The sequence below is a fragment of the Pantherophis guttatus genome, chromosome 5, assembly GCF_059756535.1.
Source record: "Pantherophis guttatus breed Tessera chromosome 5, ASM5975653v1, whole genome shotgun sequence".
Lineage (NCBI taxonomy): Eukaryota > Metazoa > Chordata > Lepidosauria > Squamata > Colubridae > Pantherophis > Pantherophis guttatus.
In genome coordinates this window covers 49,308,032-49,331,994 of record NC_142067.1, presented here as the reverse complement: position 1 = coordinate 49,331,994, position 23,963 = coordinate 49,308,032, and the positions used below count along the sequence as shown (strand labels likewise).

Here is a 23,963-nt window from a genome sequence, read left to right as displayed (position 1 = left end):
ATAGAATAATAACAGTTTTTTAAAAATATTGCAGTGATTATGGAGAATTAGTGTAAAGAAAATTATTAGCTGATAAGCCAAACTGCACTATACAGAAAATAGATTTTGGAAATTATTATATGGATTTGCGAAGAGATATGATGTGACTCCTAGGCTTGCTAACTAGCCTCAGCCCTAGACCATAATCAGGAAGGCAAGAACAGAGGAAGGAACGTTCTGGGAAGGAAGAAGAGTTCCGAAACATGGACCCCAATTTTGGATGAAACAAGCCATCTGAGAGAAAGAGGAAAAGAACAAACTTGGCAGAAGGAGTGTTTATGAGCTAAGGGAAAAGGAAAAAGATAGAAAAGTTTAGGCACAGAATCCAGGGACATGAGTTAACAGATTGATCAGTGTGAAGTATGAGAAGCTGTAAATTTAACCAGCAAAGATTTGATTTGGGGTGAAGTGTGATGTCAGAATCCAGTGAAAGAGAATCAGAAATAAGAAAACTGGAGATTCTGTGCAAAAGGAAAATGCCAAGAGAAGAGCGACAGTAGACTTGATGCACAGGACATTGTACCAAGAATATTACATTAAACAATATTTACCAAGAAAGAATGTAGATTTGAACTATTTGTACAGAATGCTGAGGAAATTCATCACCACTGATATCAGTATCATTGTCTTGTTTTTTTCTGTCATTGTATATATGGATATTCACAGGACATTGCTGATTTCATCAAAGCATCATGGCACCATTGTGTTGCAAGGTCCATCTCTTTCATACATGCATGTGATGTCACAATGCAAATAATAATAAAAAAAACCCTGGACTTTGCATCATGGCAGTTCATTCCTGTGTTTCGCAGTCTGCTTTTCTTTGCCCACCCTACATTGATGTCCTGACTGTATGTGCCTTTTATGTTCTGTATTTATTTAGAAATATTCAGGAATATTTTTTTTTCCTTGGAAAGTTCAGAAAGCTATAAAATTGTCCATTAGAGTCTCTGCTCTGATTAAAGTTTTGCCAGAAGGGTAGAAGCTGGATGTATCTTGCTGGGACATGTCTGAGGGAATCAGTAATTTGAATTCTGGTGTAATCATTAGATTTAAGAGCTACACACAAGTTACATATGATTGGCTTTTCCACAATATTTTTAGTCATCTTGAACGTATTCTACTAAATGTTTTCATTAATAATCTATATGCAGTGAACAGAGATTCTAAAATCTTGTGAGGGAAAATATGCCCCTTGTAGGATGAGGTAGCGATCCCATTGCGAACCGGTAGTAAAGGTAAGTAGAATCCACTTCTGTTTTAGCCCAACTCTAAGGGACATATATTAAAAGGCTTTGATCCTAAAATAATTAGCTTACAGAACTTTTCAAAATGTCAGGGGGTGTCTACCCTCTTGAAAAATGTGAAGTATGTAAAAGTGAAGCAGGAGTCTGCTGAGCAAGGAAAGAAATATAGTAAATTGATATAAGCTGTTGTATAATAGGTTTGGAAAATGATGTCAGGCAAATATCATTAAAGTTAAATTATAAGGTAATAGTGTGAACAATAAAACCTGACATCAAAATTAAAATGTAGTGCTCTTATGCCTTTCAATTGAACCTTTCTTATATGATTGATGGATTGAATGATATATTTGCCATCATGTCTTTCAAGAAATGGTTTCCAGCCAATTAATAACAAATAAACTTCAATTAATTCAATCAATCAATCATCTTTCATGAACACAACGCTAAGAATATACAAATATACATGTACTGAGGGACAATTACATTGTGCCATTTAAAATTAGACTATTATACAATGTGTGTGTGTGTGTGCATCCTTAGCCAAAGAATAGTTGGCTAAGGAAAAGAACTAAATTAAAATTCTTTTTTTCAGTGTAACTGATTTAGTTGTATGGAGTACAAATTGAAAAGTGTCTGAACAATGCCTCTTGTATTTTTCCTCTTCCTGTCTTTCTGCAATCAGTAGAAATTAGGAAAAGAGATGATGTTACCCAAAAATCTAAAAAAATCCTTTTCAGAAGATTTTTGAAACCCCACACGAAGTCTGTAGATTTTCAGCCCTGTATTATTGAGTTTGAAGTCTGAGGTTTAGTAGCATAGCAAAACAGACCATTTTATGGCAGTTTATAAATAAGAAGGTAGCAGAAGCTGTAGTTTCATACCTGAACACATTGTATAATAGATTGGTGATAAATGATTAATACATTTGATTAAGTTTGGGGTGACTCAGTGTTGAATTTCTATGCACCTCTCTCAGCTCATAATCTCTTAACTGAGTCTGCCTTAGAGTTTGGTCTTCCATGGGAAAGAAGCCAATCACTCACTTTCATCAAATATATAGAATATTATAAATAAAATAAAATATAAAGATAACTAGGGTATTCTTCACTATCAGATATTGTAATGTTCATTTTGTCTTTTTTGAGTCTTCCAGCAGTTCATGTTATTGTGAAAGGGCTAACTATTCATTTCCTCACTATACATTTGATGCAGTTTTATGTTTCTCTTACTCTCCTCTTACTCATTTTTCGCTAATCTTATCAAAAATAGTGGACAGTCTTGAGAAATATGTCTAGAGATTGTTTTTATGTATCTTTTTCAATTGCAGCTTTAAAACAGTCACATATTTTCATTTATATCTCTATTTTTACAAAATTACTAAAGGGTATGTAATACAAACAGTGTAAATGTAAAAAAAAAAAATTCTTTGGAAAGTCTTTTCCATGATATTCAGTCTTCTTTTTCAACAGATTATGTACCAGATCTTACTCTCTCCTTTCATCTTGCACTTTCTGCCAAAATATTGCTTACTATAACAATCTTTTGAATATTGTCACACTCTAGACTCATTACTGCAAAGAACATGCAGATGAAATAATAAAGAATATGAAATAATTCAGGTCACAGTGGGGCTAATCTTTTGTAGAATTTAATTTTATGCTGTTTTACTAAAAATAAACTCAACTGTATGAATCAGGAGGAGCCTTTACAGCTACATTTTATATTTCCAATCAACACAACATTTTTTTCTGGTGTTATAAAAAGTATCAATTAATTACCTGGATGTAAGTGATTTAACTCATGCGTTCTTAGTGCATTCTGGGTATCCCCTCCCCACAAAACAATGGTGAGTTTCTTCAACATGGGAACAGCTTGCCAACGACAGATGGTCAGACATATTTTCATATTTTAAGAAATTGAATCTTATTTATTACCTGCCATATATAACAAAAGATTGTGTCAGGTTTGGTTGGATGTGTAATTAGATAATGATGTAGTGCTGTGTAAATTTATGTCAATGACTTTTTGTTAATGTTTGCATTGAGAAGCCAACACAAAATTTAAATGAGATAATATTTTTAAAATTAGCTAAGACCTCCCATCCATGCATTTTAGGATGGTTCCATTTCATATAATAAATTCTCACAATGCAGTTCTAACAACCAGAAAATTAACATAATTATAATAATAAGACATAATTACAAATAGTCCTCAACTCACAACCATAATTGAGCTTGGAATTTTAGTTCTAAGTTGTGCTGGTCATTAAGCGGCTTATCACATGATGACACCCAACTTTGTAACCTTTTGGCAGCAGTTGTTAAGCAAATATGGTGGTTCTGAAGTGAATGTCATGGTTGTTAAGCAAATCCATTGTCCACATTGACCATTTTTTTTTGTGGAAACCAAAAGTAAACACCAGTTTCTGGCAAAAAAACCCATTGTAAATTGTGGACATATGCCCACCGGACATCGCAAACAACCGTAAATGCAGGCTGGTTGCTGAGCACCAAAAACACAATCATGTAAATAATGGGGCAGTTGTCAGAACTTTAAATTCTCATCATAAGCAGCTTTTTGGGGGTACATTATAACTTGTCATAAGTTGTGGACTATCTTTAAATGTGATATTTTATGAATTAACCAAAAAAGCAGTTTATCGGAATGATAAAAATGTCCAGTTATTGATAACTACATATCATTTTTAAAGATATATACTTTTCCTTAATCTACACACTTGCAACAAATGAATTTCTTACATTGTACTTTATGAACAGAATGAAGATTCATGGATGAATCAAGGTTGGGGTATTTAAATGTCAATATTCTTGCAGAACCTGATTTTCAACAATATAAACAGGTTTGTTTGTTTGTTTTGAGAAGAGAACATTTAAATGGAGTCCAGTATCCTTCCTTTTTATGTAATGTTTACTAACTGTATTTGTTGTATATAATATTTAGTAATGTCACTTTTAAAAGTAGAGCAATGTTATTACATATTAATTTATAATATATATTTGTGCACAGCTTTATATTATTGGTAGTATTAAATGATTTTCCAATAGAATCTGTCTAACATGCTGTTCTGGATTGAAACTTAGTCTTAATTTATAATAAACCATTGCTAAAATAAGTATTTGCCAAATAGATTAAGCCTGCATTCTAAACATAGAATGTTATCCAATAAAATTGTGGTTCTCTACGGATAATTACCATCACTCTATACGAACAAGTCTGAATCCATTGTCTTCAGATAATGTTCTGTCATGTTTTAATTTTTTTAATATTTCATTTTATTATACAGGAATAAATACAAAAGAAAAAAAAGTGTTGATGGATACAAAAATCTCACTTTTTAACATTGCATTAAATCTTGACCACACAAGGGACTTTGATAATACTTTCAATTATATGAATCAATAGCAGGTATTAGTCCGAACAGATATCATCATTCCATCATTTTATGCATATTGACTAATGAAGTTGACAGTCAGGCTTTTTCAAAATGTTCTGAAATTACTAATAAGCATTTTAAATATCTCTTAGATAAATTACATTCATTTAAATAGCAAAAAAATATACTTAATAATATTTAAGAATCTTAGGAATTAGGTTTTTTTAAAATAGGGTATCCAAGCTCTTTATCTGAAAGAACATATAAATAATGTCTACTTTAATCATATTCTATACATATTGCAGATTTAGAATTGTGCAAACCCTATTCAGTGCTGATGATTATTCAAAAGATAAATTTTATATATATATATATATATATATATATATATATATATATATGTAGGTCTTTGGTTATTTGGGTTTTCTCCCGTGTAAAATTGGAGGTTTCTTGGCAACGTTTCAACGAAGTCTCATTCGTCATCTTCAGGCTGGTGTTCTCGGCTTCGTGCTTCTAGGAGCAATGTGTGTGATCGCAGCTGTTTCTTCCTTTTAACTGCCAGTGGGGGTGTGAAATGATTGGATGGGAGCTTGGCTGTGTTCTGATTGGGCGGAGGTGTGTTCTGATTGGTTGGGGGTTTGGCTGTGCTCTGATTGGATGGGGGGGTTGGCTGTGCTCTGATTGGATGGGCGTGTGTTCTGTTTAGGTGGGGGCTTGGTTGTGCTCGGGTTAGTCTGAGTAGCAGGGGAATTTGAGCTGGTGAGCTGTGTTGCTGTTGTTTGGCTTCGTGTTCGTGGCCGTGCCACCTCTTCATGGTGGGTGTCAGTCTGCTTCATGTATGGATTGGAGGGGTTTAAAGTGGCTAATGATGCAGCTGTGGTCTGGCTTCTGGTCCAGGGTCGTGCCTCATCATCAGTGTGGGTTTGAGTCTGCTTTCTGCGTGGATGTGTGCTGGTTACATCCTGTGTGGCTCTCATGAGTGTGGGTCTGGTGTCATTCTTTGTGTTAGGGACTCGTTTGTCAATAAGGGCGGATTTCCAAATGGCTGATAGGCGGGAAGTATCATCTTGTTTATTCATGCTGTGTGGACGTTTTACTATCTCGATGGCTTCTCTGATTATTCTGTTGTTAAAGTGTTCAGTTTTGGCGATAGTTCTGGTCTTTTTAAAGTCAATATCATGTCCTGTGGCTTTGAGGTATTGGACCAGGGAAGAAGTTGGTTCCTCTTTTCTGACTGAGTTCTTGTGTTCTTCAATGCGTGCACTTATTCTTCTGTTGGTTTGTCCGATGTATGTGGTGGGGCAGGCGGTGCATGGGATTTCATATACTCCTTGATTTTCTAACTCAATTTTGTCTTTGGGGTTTCTTAGGATGGTGGATATTTTTTGGTTTGTGCAGAATGCTGTCTTGATGTTGTGTTTGTGGAGGATCTTGCTGATTTTGTCTGTGGTGCCTTTTATGTATGGGAGGAGGGCTTTGCCGTTTTCTTGTTCTCTGTCTTGGATTTTAGTAGGGGTTTCTTTTTGGATTAGGTTGGTAATCTTATTTCTTTGGAAATTAGCATAGCCATGCAACAGACAGCATAATGCTGCTTAAATGTCTGATAAAGCCTAGAAAATAGTGATTTGGGATGTCACTTAACTATGGCTATATAAACATCTTGATTTATGTAGGAAAAACCCTGGCTATAACAGTAATGCACATATAGACCTACGAAAAAAGAACAAAATAAATATTTGACCATTACAGGGAGGAGTCATAAAATGAGGGTGTGGCTAACTGATGAAGGCAAATAAGTCAGAAATAGATCTATTTTAGTCTCCCTTAAGTCTTGCAACAGACAGCATAAAGCTGCTTAAATGTCTGATGAAACCTAGAAAATAGTGATTTGGGATGTCACTTAACTATGGCTATATAAACATCTTGATTTACGTAGGAAAAACCCTGACTAGAACAGTAATGCATATATATATACACACACACATATATACATATACATATACATATACATATACATATACATATACATACATACATACATACATACATACATATATATATATATGTTCTACTGGGTGAATATATATATATATATGGGTTCTACCCATCTACTATATGGGTGGGTTCTACTTACCTTTACTACTGGTTCGTGTATATATATTATCAGCGAAATTTATATTTTGCTGATAAAGAAATAAAGGGAGACTAGTATAGATCTATTTCAAGCTATTTAGCTCTCATCAGCTAGCCATACCCTTACTTGGATTCGAACTTGGGCTGCCTACATGTTAGGCAGTTGTATTAACCTCTGAGCCACAAGTTCTCCTCCCTTTATTTCTTTATCAGCGAAATATAAATTTGGTATAAAATGATTTGTCGTGAATGCAACTGCTTGAGGGCTCCTGGATTGGAGCTGAAAGGCGAAAGGGATGCAGTATGCTCCCTCCCACATGCTGGGGTAGACCAGGTGTCTCGATAGAAAAACACTTTATATATATATATCCATTGTAAGAACTCAGATGGCTTAAAACATATTTCACTTTGTAGGTCTAAAGAAATCATTTCCCATATTAACCTAAGAATTTGAAAAAAGAGAAAGAGAGAGCTTCCCTGCGATATTGCAAATAAGGGTCAAAATCAGACATAAATTATTTGTAGTATTTCTACAAATGTGCTATATTCTAATATATTTAATATATTTTAAATACATGTTTCACTGAGTACTCTAAAATTTACCAAGCTGCTGTAATTTAACAATTTGGATATAAAACATAATTATCAGTTTAGTATATCATAATTTTTGAACTCAACCGGATGGTGTCTTTTGATTGTCCAATGTCAATGGTTCTAATATTAAATTAAATGGAAATGAATATAAAGATCATTTCTTATTAGTTCCATGAGACACTATAATAAGTGAGAAAGTCATTTCTTATTATAATATTTCTGGCTGAAGGATTGGGATAGCACATTTTAATACAAAAAAATAATAAGAAATAAGAAATTCACTTCTGGCCTGAAATATCTACTGTAATATATATTGGTACTTGAGGGAGGCCCTTGGTGTTCTCTGAAAACCATTTTTAAAAGAATGAGAATGTTATTGTAGCATAACTGGGTATTACAGTAAGACCAATATTACATTTATCTATCAACCAGCTAAGAATTGAGATCTAAAAAACAATCAAGAAATGAATCTTGTATTTGATTCATTTTGTAAGTTTGTATTTAAAAATAGAGTAAACTTCGCATAGAGAATCTAGATATTACATACATCCCAAAACCCCAGCATTTAAATATGAGTCAAGATCTACATATGAAGACTAAATTTAGATAGCTTTTCCTATCTGTTATAGGATTATGAGATAAACACATCCAATTCATTAAAATCTTCAGCCATAATTATCTGATAGTAAAGGTAAGCTAAAAAAGACATTCAGAACGCCTATTTAAATTATCTGTATTACCTACTAGATAAAATATGTGTTTATTAAAATATTTAATCATAAACATTTTTTAAAATCTTCTGGAACCCTTATTTCTTGTCCTCCAAATTCTAAAGATTTATTCATCAAAGTGACAACATATTAGCAGATTTTGAAATTTCTGTTAATGTGTACTTGATGAACTCATAAACTTTTTCCATATGGAAGGAAATGAGTTCCTTATTATTAAAAACAAACAAGCAAACATTTCAGAATTTAAACTGCCTTAGGAAGTGTCTGTCTCCTCTCAAACAAACATATAAGGTCTTTTACATTAGGCAAAACTGTTAAATGTGACAAAAGTTAAGAATAAATCCTTACACTTAGTGTACTTATAGCATATATATTTGTGAGGAGATACTGGCGGCTTAGTTTGGGCCATCTGTATCCATATACTCCATATTTATCCATAAGCCAACTCTTAGAAACAAATGACCTTTTTTTAAAGTGAAAATCTTGCTAAAATAAAATATAATTACTAAGTTATTCTCCAGTTTACCAGAAAGCGTCAGTCAGGCTGGGGATACGCCTCGTCTAGCGTATGACCGAGTCTTGCAATAATTAAAGGCTCTGCCCTTCCAGTAGCCCCAGTTCTTCGGCTCGGTCTACGCGTGACTAGATGTGTCTTCAGCCTCTGATCGCTTTATCTGGTTTGAAATTTAATTCCTCTCAGGACTTTCCAGGTTTGATTGCCTTAAAACTGACTTTTCCTCAATTGACCTACTCACAATTGCCGCTGGTGATTGCGGCGGCTTCGCGCCCCTTAGCTGGGCTTCTCCAGCGCGGGAGATTGCTGCGTTTAAAAGGCCTTAGCCTAGCAGCTTTGCTATTGGCTGGAGTGGCTGCTCGCCGATTTAAAGTCGCCTTTGAAGCCGGACGGCTAGCGACTGTGCATCATTCCCTTTAATAAGGACTCGGCGCCGGGGCTTGTCGGAGGAGCTTGCGGACACCCCGCTCTTCTAATTATCCAACAGAGCAGCTGTCGGCATCTCCTAAGGCGCGTTAATAGCCAGAAGGCTTATAGATAAGGGCGCTTTTCTCCCCAGTGTTGTGAACGCCCCTCTCACCTAATTGTCAAACTGAGCGGCTGTCAATATCTCCTAGGGCGTGTTAATTGCCGGACTGCTTGTAAAATAACGGCACAATTTGCCCTGGCGGTTTGGCGCCCTTTTTTTCTCTTGGAAGCACCAGGGAGCGTTTTTGCCACCTTTGCCTCAATTTCCTCACGCAAAATGGCGGACGCAATGAGGTCTGACGCTAACGAGCGTGGAACCTCCACTCGGCGACCACTTGAGAGTGATCCGCTTGAGGGTACTTCACGGGATCATCCCCCTCTGGCCAAGAAGACCAGGTCTCGGAAGGGGGCTTCTTCGTCTTCATCAGCAGCAACGGCTCGCGAAGAGCAGAGGAGGCATAAGGCATTTGAAAAGGCCTTCCAGACAGCCCGCTCCCAGGCCTCAACACGGGATCCCGACAGGCCTGATTCCTTGCCTAGCTCTAGGCCTAGATCCCCACGTTCTGTGAGGGATCTTTCTCCAGATATTCCTGGCTCTCCTTCAGGATCTCCTACTTCGGATTCCCGACGCCTTTTTCAGACCCTTCCAGATGCGGGTCCATCCACTCAAGCACCCCCCACTGGACAATCTCCTACTCCACTTACCACTCCGATGGCAGATTCCTTGGAGGCCTTCATCGCTCGGGCCATTCGCCAGGGCCTGGCGGAATGCTGGCAACATGCTCCGTCTTCTTCGGCCCATGCCACTTCACTGGCCTTGCAGCACAATTCCAGCCTCAGAGAGGATCCTCACCTGGATCGGGACCAGGCGTCTTATCATGACCAGACTGATCAGGTTTCTGTTTCTGAGGCTGATGATTTTCAGGACCAGGCTTGGTCAGACGACGAAGGTTTGGGTCCGGACCCTCCGTCGTTTGTGGGCCTATTTAAGCCGCAGGTTTTTCGATCCCTACTCTTCAAGGCTATTGCCACGACTCGCTTGGGTGCTCCTCCTCCTTCGACTGCAGCTTCTGATTCTCACGACCTGGCTTCAGCCATGTATGCAGAACCGACCGTGAACCCGGAGACCATCCTGGCTCCTAAGTTATTCACGGACGTCTTACAGCATCAGTGGGCCCTTCCTGATGCGGGACCCAGTCCTAATGGGTTGGACAAGTGCCTCTACAATTCGGCGGCCCCCTTGGCTGATATTTTACAGCCTCCGAAAGTAGACGTACCCATTGTGGCCTTGGCTGATCCGGTTCATCCCACTGGTCCAGCAGAAGATTCCCTTCGTCCAGAGGACAAGAGGGCGGAAAAGACTCTCCTTAAAGGTCACCAGGCCACCGCTTGGGCCATCCGAGCATCCACCTCGGCGTCCTTTTTTAATAGGGCGGCTCTGCTTTGGATCAAGCAACTTCAATCCCGTTTGCCTCTGTCGGATTCACGGTCCCACCAGGATCTGAACAAGATTGCGGCCGCTCTGGAATATTCGGCTGATGCCACATTGAACTCGGCAAGATTCTCTGCCAGAGCCTTGGGATCCAACGTGACGTCACAACGCCTGTTATGGCTTAGAAATTGGCAGGCCGACATGCGCAGCAAGTGGCAACTCGCCTCCTCTCCCTATACTACTGGAAATCTGTTTGGGGCTGCCTTGGACCCCCTACTTGTTGAGACCAGGGATCGTCATAAAATCCTGCCACCGGCTTCCCACAGAGGCGATCCACGTTCTTCCTCGTCCTCCAGATTCCAGTCCTTTTGGGCCTCCGGGGCTTCTTCCTTTCAACCTCGTTTCCAATGAAGCTTCTCTTCCAGACCCCAACAGGACTTCCAGGTTAGGCCAGGGGCAAGATTCCCTCCTCGGCGGTTCCAGGGAGGGAGGGGAGGGCGTTTTCCTCACAGGTCTAGATAGATTTCCATCCCAGGCTCCCATTGGAGGTTGTCTCTCATTGTTTTCTGCTCAGTGGGAGACTTCCACCAACGATTCCTGGGTCCTTGACTCTATTTCTCAGGGTCTTTCCCTAGAGTTTTCCTCTCCCCCTCCTTCCCGCTTTATTCCCTGCCCTGTTTCTCGCGACAAGACTAAAAGGGATCTTGTTGCAACTGCTATCGATCACCTCCTGGCGATAGCAGCTATTGAGCGGGTTCCCCAATCACAACAAGGTCATGGTTTTTACTCCCATCTTTTTGTTGTCCAAAAGTCCTCGGGTGGGTGGAGACCCATTTTGGACTTAAAATCCTTGAACCGACACATTAGGTACCATTGGTTCAAGATGCAATCCCTTTCCTCTATTTTAGAATCAGTCCACCCTTCAGATTTTCTATCATCAATTGATTTAACGGAGGCTTACCTCCATGTTCCCATTTTGCCCGCTCACCGTAAGTTTCTACGTTTTGCTTTTAGAGGCTCTCATTACCAATATAGAGCACTACCCTTCGGGCTGTCCTCGGCCCCTCGGGTTTTTACTAAGATAATGTCCGCCCTCGTGGGCCACATCCGCTCTACCCCTCTGCGTCTCCAGTTTTATTTGGATGACATTTTGATTCTTTCCACCTCCCTTTTGGAAGCACGGGTAGATTTGGTCACTGTCCTGAATTCTCTTCAGGCTCACGGGTTCTCTATCAACTGGTCTAAGAGCCACCTTTCCCCGTCAACTCGCATCCTCCACTTAGGGACCCTGATTGACATGGTCTCTTCCACGGTGTCGCTTTCCGCGGACTGCCAGGCTAGCCTGAGTTCTCTGGCTCTCAGGTGCTTAACTGACAGCTTCACTTCCATCTTAACGCTTTCTCGGTTATTGGGCATGATGGTGTCCTCTTTTGGCATTACCCCATGGTCCCGTTTACATAGCAGGGACCTCCAGTGACTGCTACTCCCCTTCCAAAAGTTGTTTCAGGACACGTCTCCTCGTTGACTTCATCTGCCTCCTCATGTCCTCAACTCCCTTCGATGGTGGACCTTGGCTGCTTTGTCCCGTGGCTCCTTCTTCCGGGAGCCTCATCGGGTTCAGTTAACCACAGATGCCAGTCTCTCGGGCTGGGGGGCCCATCTCCTTCATCACATGATTCAAGGCCGTTGGTCAGTCTTGGAATCCCGTCTCAACATAAACCTGTTGGAGCTCCGCGCGATCCGGCTTGCTCTACTTCACTTCCAGGACCTTCTGGAAGGAAAGGATGTGCTCATCTTGACGGACAACACTACCGCCAAAGCCCATGTGAACAAATTGGGGGGCACCTGCTCATGCGCCTTGATGGCCGAAGCTCGCCTCCTGGGCCTATGGGCCGAGATTCACCTGTCATCGCTTCGGGCAGACCACATCTCTGTGCAGTGAATGTCCAGGCAGATGCCCTTAGCCGGAATCAGGTGGATCACGGGGAATGGTCAATTCTCACCACCCTATTTCGGGAGATTTCGGCCAGATTCAGAACCCCTCTCGTAGACTTGTTCGCTTCCAGGACGAACCACCAACTGCCCCGCTATTTCTCGAGATTTCTGGACTTTCAGGCGGAAGCCACGGATGCCCTCCACAGCCGATGGCCCCCAGGCCTCCTTTATGCTTTCCCGCCCCTGCCAATAATTCCCAAAGTGATCCGAAAACTACTTCAGGAACGAGCTCAACTGCTTTTGATCGCCCCATATTGGACAATGCGCCCATGGTTCGCGGACTTGATGACCCTATCGGTCGCTCCGCCGTGGAAAATTCCCACCTCCATGGTCCAATTGTCTCAAGGGGCTCTCTACCATCCGGATCATGCCTGGCTTCGCTTAACCGTATGGCGGTTGAGCGGAGCATCCTGACTGCAGCCAAGGTACCGCCCCCGATCATCTCAACCATCCAGGCCGCCCGCTGCCCTTCTACAATTCGCATATATGACGCCACATGGCGCTCCTTTGCTTCCTGGTGTACCTCAGTTTCCGTTTCTCCAACAGCGGCCTCCATCTTGCACGTACTGTCCTTCCTTCAATGTGGCCTTGACAACGGTCTCGCCCCCAACATGCTGCGCCATCAGGTAGCCGCCTTGGCATCTGTCCTGTCCTGTGGCTTGACTGACTCCATCTCTTGCCATCCTATCATCCACGACTTCCTAAGGGGCGCCACTAATTTACGTCACCCCACCATTCACCGTTACCCTTCCTGGAACTTAAACAAGGTTCTTATCGCTCTTATGTCTCCTCCGTTCGAGCCTCTCCGTTCTGTCTCCCTCCGGTTTCTTTCTTTGAAGGTATCCTTCCTGGTGGCGATTACCTCCGCTCGCCGCATTTCGGAGCTAGTGGCATTATCCATTCGTGCGGACCTATGTATTTTTCATCGGGACAGAGTGGTGCTTCGCCTGGACCCGGCCTTTCTAACCAAGGTGAACTCACCCTTCCACAGAGCGCAGGAACTCATCCTCCCAGACTTTTGTCCTCATCCCTCACATCGCCTGGAACGGTCTTGGCACACCCTCGATGTTCAGAGGGCACTGAAAATTTATATCGCCCAGACAGCAGCACATCGCAAGTCGGAGGCACTCTTTGTTGCCTTTCATCCATCATCTTATCGGGTCCCGAGTTTCGGCTTCTACCCTGGGGCGATGGATAAGGGCCACTATCGCCTTGGCCTACCGCCATTCGGACTTGGTTCCACCACACAGAATCATGGCCCACTCAACCAGGAGCGCAGTGACATCGGCCGCCTGGTCGACACAGGCATCTCTGGAAGAGATCTGTCGGGCTGCCACCTGGACCTCTCTCAGCCCTTTCATCAGGCACTATAGAGTGGACTCATTTGCTTCATCCGATGCTGCGTTTGGCAGACAAGTTCTCCAGGCTGTCCACCTCACCTGAAATCCACCGGAGCCGTCTTGCCCACCCAGGTGACATCAAGCTTTGGTATGTCCCCAGCCTGACTGATGCTTTCTGGTAAGCTGGAGAATGGACGTTGGACTTACCTGATACGTCCGATCTCAGCATGTAGATAGCGTCAGTCAGCCCCACCCTTCTCTCTCCAGTCCGGTGGTGGTTTGGGGGGGGGGGTTGGATAGTAATTCTTTCTCATTACAGGAAGACATGTCTCACGAGTCTGCACTTCGCCCTTGACGAAGAACTGGGGCTACCGGAAGGGCGGACCCTTTAATTATTGCAAGACTCGGTCATACGCTAGACGAGGCGTATCCCCAGCCTGACTGACGCTTTCTACATGCTGAGAACGGACGTATCAGGTAAGTCCAACGTCCAGTCTAAAGAAAACCAAGGACAGATTGTCCATCACTAATTATTTTGTTAGTTATAAAGAAAGGCTTCCTGTTCTCTCAGAAATGCTTTAACGACAGTTATTTGTTCAACAAAATTAATAAATTATTCATCAGATTCTGGTTATTTATAATTACTCAAATATTTGTGCCAATGAACTGCTTTCTTTCTCAGGACATACCATCAGTCATATCTCAAATAAACTTATCAAAATAAGTACTGCTTAAATTACTTAATGGCTAATCTTTAATTTACTTTAAACATTTTGTAGGACTGGATAAATATTAAACTTAAATCAGATGCTCAAGCATGTACCTTGTGATTCTGTTTAAGGGACTTACTGGGAAATTTCATTGATGATAGAGGTCACACTACCAACATTGACAGGGCAGGCCACTGTATATAAACAGAGAGCAAACTCCCTTCTAGCACTAATGAGATTACATAGTTAGGTAATGAAGCATCTGCAAAAAAAACAAAACAAAAAAACAACCAAGTTCAGAGAGCATCAAAGACTCTAATAAGTCAGTGTTTTCCATTCAGCAACTCTCTCTATTTCATTTATTTAAAGGAAAATGTACAGGTGGCTCATTGCAATCTTTTAGTTTTCCAGTCCTTCTAAAGAGCATTTCATCAATTTAAGTATATTGCCATTTGTACCTAGCCTTTTACAGTTGGAGTAATCAAGAAAAAAAATATTTGAGGATCGCAACTACTGTACATATAGTTATACCTAAAATATAAATAAATCTATGCTTGTAGGGCAAGTTTTTTTGTTCTGTCACTGCATTCTGTGTAGCTTAAGGTATATCTTTATTCAGGCCCACGTTGAATTGACTCAGCAGTGAAAAGCTCACCAGAATTCAGATTCAGAGAGCTTTTAACTTCATGTCCATTTATTATTTATTTATTTATTTATTGGTTCGATTTATATGCTGCCCTTTTCTGGAGACTCAGGGTGGCTTACAATGCATTAAGCAATAGCCTTCATATTTTTGTATATACCTGCTTAGTAGGGCTTTCCCCCCCCCCCAGAGGTATTCTTTTTTATACAAAGTCAGTTCATTGCCCCCACAAACCGGATCCTCATTTTACCTACCTCGAAAGGATGGAAGGCTGAGTCAACCTTGAGCCTGGTGAGATTTGAACTTGCAGTAATTGCAGGCAGCTGGTGTTACTTAACAGTGCTTTAGTCTGCTGTGCCACCAAGGCTCCATGAACTTAAAAAACAAAATAAATCAAAACAAAACAAAACAAAACAAAACAAAACAAAACAAAACAAAACAAAAACAGACACCCCCCCCCACAACCAGGCCAGTGTTATTTTTTGCATGCGCATATACTGACGCACACAAACAGTTCACAAAGCCAATTCAATTCAGTAGAGCACTGACAACAAAAATGTAAAATAAAACTTGTGGTGCTCCTGTTCATCACATGTTTTTCAGCTCAGTTCTATTTTTTGTCACTAATGGAATGACTGCATCAAACCTTTTTTCGTTTTTGTTTTAAAAGAACAATCTTTACATAAAAGAGGTTTTTCCACTTTTGCTTTAAATATGTGGCTTAACATTTTGGGTCTTATTCTAGTTTATTGCTTTTTTTTCTACTATACTTTTTACCAACCTAAAACAATATATTATACAAAAAGATTACTGTTTCCTTACATTGTGAATCTGGGTATACTGAAAATATCAATAGAACCTTACTGAGCATTGTAAAAAATGCATATTATATTTTTAATGATAAATGACTAGTTCAGTCGTGAATCTGCTGAGCAATTAAACTCTGTTTGCTTAGTATTTATTTAGATATCTTCACATAAAGAATGGGTTTTATTGTTTCTGCCTCACAATGCAATTATTCATGTATACACTTTCATGAATGTAGACCTTATAAATGTGAGTCTAATCTATATAAAATACAAACAAATGAAGCAGATCTCCCAGCTTTTTAACAAGCAATCTAGGCAACCATAAAGATAAGTGAATGTGCTTTTTCAAATATAATTATTTCTCCTTCATGTTAAAAATTCACTTGCAGGCAACTTACATCATTCTTCTTGTTTGTTTACCCCATTAATAATTTTATTATTTAGAGGAATCACCTTTTTCTGTGAATGTAATGAATGCTTCAAAAGAAAGGCAAACTTGGGTTCTATTGTTTCAAAGTATAAATTATAAGTTGTGAAATAAAGTGAAATAAAGTGAGGTTTATGGATATTTCAGATATACAGTTTAAGCTCCCCCAAAAGCATAGTTCAGCTCTCCCATTTTTTTCCAACTTGCTTTGTTTGAGAACAGAATAGACAGTTGCTGTGTCAAAAAGGCTGAAGAAAGTGGAAAAGTTAAATTTCTATTTGATACTTTAGGATATCATATCAACCTTGTAGAAAGCTCTAGATGAACTGTACCATACAATCAATTCATATATCCAAATTTCAAGCTTTCCATTTTCCTCTGAGAACCACTGCATATATATATTCCAGATCAACTTTTTTTTTTTTAAATTATCAGATCTTGGATAGGTTACATGAATCATTCAGTCCTATAGAATGTGTACACTGCTAGTTTATACATCTGTAAAAAATGATAACCTATATAACCTTGGGGTTATGAATATACCTCCAGTAGCATGAACGGTTTATATGTGGTGATAAAAATGGATGAGATGATGGTATTGTATATTTAAAGTACTGAGAATACACTTATTTTACCATCCACTTCCATCAAAGTAAGAAAAAAAAAAAACCCTTGAAAAACATTGTTTCAAATGATAAAACAGATGAGACAACAAATGGATTTTTTTTAAAAAAAATCTACTCTTTCAAAGTGGTTAATGCAAAAAAAAAAAGACTGCTACTTCCATCCTTGCCTTTTTCATGTGTACATCATGTAATCAGTATTAGAAATCCATCCCTTAATAGAGTGTTTAAAAGTTGAATGACATATGGAAGAATTGGTACTTGAATATAATACTGTATAACAAGTGAAATGATTTAATATATTTTTTTTCTGTTAAAACTCATGCACAATTCTTTTAAGTTTCTATTGTTGCCATGTTATGGTAGAAAGCAGGACCCTATTTGCATTGACTGAAGGCAGGCTATAGGCAACACTATCACATGTGCACCTTGAAACAAGCTTAGGCAAGGCAATTATGAGAAGAAGCTGCCAAGGAAGAAGACAAGGGTTGTTTCTATGAAAGGAATATTGACAGTGTGATAAAGAAAAAAATGAATCCAGCACTGAAGAACAAAGCAATTGGCAGGTATATTTTTCTGTCTAAACCTTGACAAAAGGAAACTTGTTTTTTTTTAAATGTTTCTTTTTTTGAGTGAAGGACAGCAACTAACTAATTAACTAAACTCTCAGCTATTGAACTATGCAACGGACGCTGAAAGAATACTTTTCCAGATGGAAAAAAAATCCTGATTCAAAACATCTAATTTAAAAAGCTTGTCCATTTTTCCTTTTTTCAGATATTTTAATTTATTGTACAAAAACCTCTTATAAAGAGGTAATCAACAAACATAATTCATTCATCAAAATCATTGCATTCCCTTCCCATTGTGCTAGAATAGCTACCCTTTTAGTACAAGCTCTGTTTTGATTTTATTGTTGCTATTGTCTCCTATATAGAAATCTTATTTCATTGACTTTATTTCAATATTTTTCTTTTGTGAATTTAAATGTATGACCTGCACTTTAAACTACCTGATGGTAGGGGCAGGAAAAGTACACAGACAGTCCTGCAATTTTGAAATGGGCATAGCAAAGAATTCTTCAATTCAAAGATTGTCCTAAGAACTTAATCTCCTGGAACTGTGAATTTCATGAACAAATTGGAAGTGCTATTCTGGAAACAGAAAGATACAATGAATTCGCTCACATTTTCGGTGCTGGGGCGAACCGGTTGCTAAATTATGTGAAGCCCACATTTGCTGCCAACTGCTCCTTTAGCAGAAGGTCTGAATCTAAGAAGATCCCCAGATTGCACATTTATTTATTTATTTATTTATTTATTTATTTATTTATTTATTTATTTATTTATTTATTTATTTATTTATTTATTTATTGGTTCGATTTATATGCTGCCTTTCTCCGGAGACTCAGGGCGGCTTACAATACGTTAAGCAATAGCCTTCATACTTTTTTTTTTTTATTTACACTTTTGAAATGGGCATAGCAAAGAATTCTTCAATTCAAAGATTGTCCTAAGAACTTAATCTCCTGGAACTGTGAATTTCATGAACAAATTGGAAGTGCTATTCTGGAAACAGAAAGATACAATGAATTCGCTCACATTTTCGGTGCTGGGGCGAACCGGTTGCTAAATTATGTGAAGCCCACATTTGCTGCCAACTGCTCCTTTAGCAGAAGGTCTGAATCTAAGAAGATCCCCAGATTGCACATTTATTTATTTATTTATTTATTTATTTATTTATTTATTTATTTATTTATTTATTTATTTATTTATTTATTGGTTCGATTTATATGCTGCCTTTCTCCGGAGACTCAGGGCGGCTTACAATACGTTAAGCAATAGCCTTCATACTTTTTTTTTTTTATTTACACTTTATTGATTTTTTTTTAAGACAAATAAAATATAATAACAATTTTGTTTGACATCGGATTCGCAGTGTTTATACATATGTACATGAAAAAAATATCTGGTGTCCTTTATACTATACATTTCTAATTGATTTCTGCACCTTTAACTCCTTCCTTGATTCTATCATTTATCCATTCGTACCATCTTCCCCACACAGTATCATGATCTGAATTTTCATCATCACTTATTTCGTGCGTTAATTTACTTGTCTCTGCACACTCTAATATTTTGCTAATTATAAGGTCGTCTGGTGGTAGGTCTTTCTTTTTCCAGTATTGAGCGTATGCCAGTCTGGCAGCTGTAGTTATGTGTATTAGGAGGTGGACCTTTTCCTTTCCATGCCCTTTCTTTACCATTCCCAGGAGAAATATTTCTGGATTCAAATCAATTTCTTCTTTGAGTATGTCTTTCAACCATCTCCGAATTTTGCTCCAGTATCTTTTTGCTTCGGGGCATGTCCACCACATGTGAAAGAAGGTGCCCTGACCATGACCGCATTTCCAACAATTTGGGTGCACATTGGGGAACATCTTTGATAATCTTGCAGGTGCTAAATGCCACCTATGTAGCATTTTATAATGATTTTCCTTGTACGTGGCTGCTCTAGTTAATTTATAATTTTTATTCCACGCCTCTTCCCATTCATTAAAGTTCAAACTATGCCCAATGTTTCTCTCCCATGCTCTCAATTGGTTTCTGATTGTATCCTCATCTCTGTCTTCATCTAATAAGTAATTATATAGCTTGGCCAGCGCTTTTTTTCCTGGTCCCATCAAGATTTTATCCAATCCGTTATATCCTAATTCTAAGCCAAATTCATCCTTATCTTTCTGGTATCTTGATTTTATTTGCAAGTAAGTCCACCAATCTAAGGTTATACCTTGGTCTCTCAGAGCATCATTTGATTTAAGGTTTCCCCCTCCGTCAACGATATCTTTATATCTGCACAGTTTCTCCATTCCCCACCTATTGGGGTAAATCAATGCCTCTACCGTAGAGAGCCAATTTGGGACTTTTGTATAGTATCTCTGCCTAATCCCCGCCCATGTTTGTATTAAGGAGTCCCTGATTTTATGCCTGTGGAAATAGGTTTTCTTTTTCTTGTCTTTGTCCCATAAATACAAATGCCACCCTCTCTGTAAATCGTGGCCTTCTAACATTAGGATTCTCTTGTTCTCCAAAGTGATCCATTCCCTTATCCATATCAACTTTGCTGCTCTGTAATACATTTCCCAATTCGGGAGACCAAATCCTCCCACATTCCTTTTTTCCTGTAGGATTTTGAGTGAGATCCTCGATTTTTTTCCCTCCCAAACGAATTCCCTAATAATCTTATTTAATTCTAGGAAAAAAATTTTCTCTAAAATCACTGGTAGATTTTGGTATAAAAATAGGATCTTGGGGAGGATGTTCATCTTAATTGCCGCAATTTTGCCTATAAGCCTTCATACTTTTGTATATACCTGCTTAGTAAGGCTTTCGGGCCCCCCAAGCGGTGTTCTTTTTTATAAAAAGTCAGCTTATTGCCCCCACAATCCGGGTTCTCATTTTACCTACTTCGAAAGGATGGAAGGCTGAGTCAACCTTGAGCCTGGTGAGATTTGAACTCGCAGTAATTGCAGGCAGCTGGTGCTACTTAACAGCACTTAACAGCATTTAACACCACATTGGGTCTGCCAGAGTAGTATAGCCTCATCCAGCACAGTAGTGGGTTTCACTTATCTTTGCTAGTGGTTTGGAACTGTGAGTGTATGTGTGCAGTGCTTCTGCGCATGCAAAGAACCTTCTGCGCATGCACAGAGCCTTCTGCGCATGCACAGAGCATCTATTATGATGTCCAGGTGGGTGGGCGGAGCCTCCCGCTGCTGCTACCAGTTTGCCCGAACCCGGGGCGAACTGGTAGAAACCCACCACTGATCCAGCACCAAAGATGGCAATGTCCTAAAGCCAGTGGCTCCTACAATCCAAAGCCACCTAGTCTTGCCAGGGATCAGCTGGATCTTATCTTCATGGCCTCACTTAAAATGCCAGTAGTGGAGATATATAATTGGGTCTAATGAGTTAAACAACATTGTAAGTGAAAAACACTCCACTTAATTTTTGACCAAATCCTATCTTTTAACTGCTCAGGTGATAATAGTCTTTTTTGATCAACTAACAGTGACTTATTAAAAAAATGATAGTTTGAAGAAAACACATGACGTACAAAGAGGACCTTCCCCAGTGATACATTCTGTATGCATTAATGCTATTACATTAATGCTGTTTTTAAGAACAGACAGAGCTATGCTGTGTATGTCATATTTTAAAGTACTCCTATGCTGGATGCTTTACCAATGGCAAGCATGGAAAATAGCAATGCTTAAGCTCTTTCAAGCCCAGGTAAGAAAAAGGCTGATGCTGTCTTATATATCAACATGAACAACTACTTCTGTCTGTTCTTAATTACAATTAATATGGCAGTATGGCTTTTCAGAAGCTCTTTTCATTTTTCCGCAAAACAATGAACTTCATTCATTGGCCTTAGTCATATTATATAGCAAGAAAAATAATGCAGGAATAGCGGTGTGTGGGTGTGGGTGTGGGTGTGTTAGCTTGTTTTTCCAGCAGCTCAGGAGTATCATTCAATGGTTCTGAAAATGAGAACTTTATGGAAACATTTTGAATTATCCCCATTTAGGTGTTTACTGATCAAAATATTATATATCATCGCCTAATAATATTACGTCAACTCATATACTTTAAAATGCTATCTTTAACTCAGAGACCTGCCAAATTTTTTCTCTGTCCTTGACAGCAGGCCATATCGCATAATGTTCTACTGCCATGAAAAGAATATTGCTGTCCCTGTCAAAGTGAACTAATTAATTGTTACAACATGACAGACGAATGTGAACAGTCAGAGATATTGTCCAGAACTGAAGAGCTTGTATGAGCAGTGAAGCTGATCCAAGGGACAGTAAAGGCCCCAGCTGATTTGGTAATCTGAACAAAGACTCCAATCTTATTATAATAAAAACGGCAATTAAGACCAGCAAAAAATGTCCATACCCCAAAGGCATTGTTTCTATATTAACTAAAGATAACTTTGATCTTTTGATGGACACCACTAATCCTGGAGAAGAAGCTCAGTTGGGCAATCTTGTCTAAGAAATGTTATAAAATGAATATATTTCCCCAGTTAATGAAAAATGTTAGGCCTCCTGTGAGTAGACATACTTCGTTTGAAATCTGCTAAAGCTGGAATAAGCAACTAGGATGTAGGGTGGGATGTTGCTGATGACTGATTATTCGGATCTAATAAATTTGTTTTCTACATCTTATGCCTTCAAACCTGTTTCACCTATCAATCCAAATCAAACCTTAGACATTCTACAAAAAGTTGTTTTCTTCTCATTCTCAGATACATTCTGTCTGGTCCTGAATGCTAGATAAGATAGCAACAATCACATCTCCCAAGCTGATTTCAATGATGACCTCATCAAAAATATTCACCTTGTATTTTATCACCTATGAAGAACATCTGAGTAGCTCCAGATTATTATATAAAGGCAACTGAACTGTCTATTCAATAAATTCATGCCACACCCACTGGTCAGTGCAAAACGATATCAAGTTACAGGAGCCCTGGCTCAAGAACCCCAGTATTATAAAATAAATAAATTCTTTTAATGCTGTTTCCAGTGTGCAAAGGTTTGCTCTTCTTGTAAGTTACTCTTAGTTTACTTTTCATCTTGAATCAAGTAGGCTTATTTCTATTACAAAACTGTCACTGAATTCCTTTGTGTGGCATGTATTTGCCAAAAGGCTACAAGAAAAGTAGATGGCTTTCCTTTCTTGTTCTCATAACTATGAGACTATTTCCTGATACATTTTTAAGTTAGGTATTTATTTTGGGAATAGAATATGCTGAATATTCTCATAATTTATTAAGGATATGGATCTCTCTTACATTTCTCATCATACTGATGCATATCTATATCACTGAGCATTTTGTCCTACATTTGTAAATGACAGTTTTACAGAAACAAAATCCTTTTTCGGTATCCAGAATTTATGCTTATAAATAAGCAAAAGCCGGATATGACTTAGCATATGATAGCATTGTTTTGACTTTGGTTGAGTCAGTATTTTCTAAGTTCATAGGCTAAAGGTAGGTATAATTCTTGCCTTTCACCTGGGTTACTTTCCTATTTTATGGTTTGGTGCAATGTTAATGTGCTAGACACAGAGACTTTTGTTTCACAGCTGGCTGCTTTCAAGCTGTGAGGCCACAGTTGCTGTCAAGCTCCAAGCCATGTTTCAAGCTGAGTTATCAAGGTTGGCTGGTTGGCTGCTGACCATTAAGCTAAGCTCCCAAGCTGAGCTCCACATAGAGTTTAAGCAGATTTGTTACTGTTTCCAGTGACTTTTGTTCCTAAGGCTATGATGTTCAAGACTTTTGATTTTGTAGCTACAGTATAGTAGCTGTTCCTGCTTTAGTTGCTGTAACATCATTTTCCATTTTCTTGTTTCAGTGCCATTTTCCTGCTTTCCCATTCTCTCAGCAGACTGAGAGGATTGGGCTGTCCTTTCGTTGGGTTTTCTGGCACAGCCAGAATACCGTTCAAGTAGTGCTAGAGATGGGAAATAAGACAAATTGGTCATTATTTTTTAATCCTGATTTTGGGAAAGGCAGAGAGAGATTGTTTGTTTCAGATTTTCTAGCAGCAGATGTTATGGTCAGGCAAATTCCTAATAACCGAAAAGTAGTTAACAAGCAATTTCTGAAAGTTATCAGAAAAGGGAGTAAGTGAACCCAGTAAAGCCAGAGTCTTTATAGGCTCTGACTATGGGTTGAGCAAGACAGTTATTATCTTTTCTCCCAGAGCTTTGAATCCACCAGAGACTGTTGTCTTTCAGTCTCATGAGGAGCAACTCTATTGCTAAAGCAATCTCACGTTCTCTCCTTGTC

The 23,963-nt window shown here is 39.1% G+C and overlaps 2 long non-coding RNA genes across 2 annotated transcripts in view; both read left to right on the top strand.

The window, feature by feature from the left end:
• Window positions 1-829: 829 nt before the first annotated feature.
• The window catches only part of LOC117670951 (uncharacterized), a 43,901-nt gene continuing 20,767 nt past the window's right edge, over window positions 830-23,963 (top strand). Inside the window, exons 1-2 of the long non-coding RNA XR_004592737.2 lie at window positions 830-890; window positions 4,064-4,146. This is a non-coding gene — a long non-coding RNA (uncharacterized LOC117670951). The remainder of the gene's footprint in view (window positions 891-4,063; window positions 4,147-23,963) is intronic.
• LOC117670998 (uncharacterized) lies at window positions 16,910-22,686 on the top strand. Its single transcript, XR_004592746.3, has 3 exons — window positions 16,910-17,665; window positions 21,807-21,989; window positions 22,413-22,686. It is a non-coding gene; the product is annotated as an uncharacterized LOC117670998 (long non-coding RNA).